The sequence below is a fragment of the Sciurus carolinensis genome, chromosome X (genome assembly GCF_902686445.1).
Source record: "Sciurus carolinensis chromosome X, mSciCar1.2, whole genome shotgun sequence".
Taxonomy (NCBI): Eukaryota; Metazoa; Chordata; class Mammalia; order Rodentia; family Sciuridae; genus Sciurus; species Sciurus carolinensis.
In genome coordinates, this window is record NC_062232.1 from 94,434,797 (window position 1) to 94,437,050 (window position 2,254).

General features: G+C 36.4%; 1 pseudogene; it reads left to right on the forward strand.

Moving 5' to 3' along the window:
- The first annotated feature begins 1,017 nt into the window (after nucleotides 1-1,017).
- Nucleotides 1,018-1,823, forward strand: LOC124971612 (E3 ubiquitin-protein ligase RNF13-like; annotated as a pseudogene).
- The last annotated feature ends 431 nt before the right edge of the window (nucleotides 1,824-2,254 follow it).

Here is a 2,254-nt window from a genome sequence, read left to right on the forward strand (position 1 = left end):
TTCATTGACATATAAAATTATATATATTTTAAGGTATACAATATTTTGATGTACATATATATTATGAAATGATCGCCACATTCTAGCTTATCAATCTATCTATACATACACACATATACATGAGTAGTAATAAGAAATTTCTGTGTGTGTGTATGTGTGTGTGTGTGTGTATATATATATATATATATAACCTCTATCTTATTGCCATTTGTGTGTGTATGTGCGTGTCAAATATCAATGGGGGTGATAGTTTAAAATATTGTATAGGTTTTGCCTTAGTCATGTTGCCCCCTCTCCAACTCAAGACTGTGGAAATCAGTGAGGATATTTAGTCATGAAGTCAGAAACATGGGACTTCTGCAGAGATGCAGGAGCCAGGTTTCCAGGTAATTCCATTTTTTGATGCTGGGAATTGAAACCAGAGCCTGACACATGCTATGCAAGTGCTCTTCCACTGAGGAACACCTTCAGCCCCTCCAGGTGATTTTACAACTTGATACTGCTCTCTCCAGAGGGATGCTCATGCTGTCAGCTACACAAGCCTACATTATCCTGACTGTCCAGCTCTTTGCATTCTGAAACCTACTGTCTGTAGAAGCAGGCACTTTAGCAATTTAGTATAATTTTGAAAATGCATCTAGGACATTTGGTGATCTTCCAGCAAGATTTGGTTATAGATTTCCAGCTGAAAGTTTAAAGGGTTTTTTGATGAACTCAGAACCAGAGAATGCTTACAAACCCAAAGTGCCTCTGCAACTAAAAGACAATTCATTTGGCACTTTCACAATATTAATTAGAAGACTTGATTGTAATTTTTAAATATATTTTTAGTTGTAGATGAGCACGACACCTTTATTTTATTTATTTATTCTTATGTAGTGCTGAGGATCGAACCCAGTACCTCATACATGCGAGGCAAGCACTCCACCACTGGGCCACAGCCCCAGCCCTTGATTATAATTTTGGTGTAAAAGTTTTAAATACACAGAACAGGATACAAAGTAGCCATAACCTGCAATGTTGATTCTTATGACCTCATTAGCATGGGATCCAATGTGACACTGATGTTAAAGAAAATTAACATTCTGTCTTTATTAATGAATCATCAGCTAATCACCTGAAAGATAAATACACATATGAAAAAGGGTGTCACATTATCTTAGTTCCAGAATTTCGACTTCCTTGTCCCATTCCTCACCAGAATGGGCATATGTCTTATCTTGATAATCATTTTCACCATTACAGTATTTGTATAGGACAGGTGTAGAGTTAAAAGAAATAGGCTTCCTAAACATCAACTTCAGAAATGCCCTACCCTCAAGCAGGGAGATGAGTATGATGTAAGCCCCATCTGTTAGGATGAACATGAAGATGGATACAAGCTCAGAATCCTCCCCTGTCCCCATGCTTATCACTGCAACTGTGTAGATCCTTGGCTCACTAAAACAAACAAACAAAAAAACCCTGTTCAGTTTGCAAGCAACAAGTTGTTCCTTCTCAAGGTGATTCAGACTGTGACACAGATAATAATCAAGATGAAAACAAGGCGTCAGAACATAATCCTTTACTTAGACCTTTAGCTTCTGTCGGTGCCCAGTCTATTTAGAGCTTTGTCAGAATCCCATTGACATCAGAACCTGACAATCTTCAGACTATGAGGAAGATGACAATGAACATACAGACAATAAGTAATGCAGAAAAATGAAATTAATGAATACAGTGTTGTGGTCCAATGGCAGCCTAAAGGTGAATGGGATTATAACATAATACCATTTGATTTTCAGAGAATGATTGGTTTATTTTCTTTTAAAATGTTTATTTAGGTATACAGTTCTTTTGCTCTTTGTTTTCTTGTTTTTTGGCTTAGAAATAGGTTATTCTTTAGTATTCAGGCCTATCAGATTACTGAAACAGGCTTTACGATCTGGTATTCATCTCCTGGAGTGTACTACTACTAAGTAGTACCAGACCAGTGCTATAACTCAAGCAACAGATCAGTTCTTTTAGGATGAAATAGAGCCAAAACATTTTTAGAAATCCTCAATACAATTTAAGACCTAAATGATAATATGAAAATGTCTTATGTTTTCACAGGAAGTCATGAGCTAAATCAACTCTCACAGCCATAAAGTTACCTAGAGTTGTTGAGGTAGATTGTTAGTTGTAGTATTTCCCCAAATTGCCATCATTAGTGATAGGCAACAGATAATTTAGTATTTTTCCTCCTATCAGTACCACAAAGAAACTCTGCTAT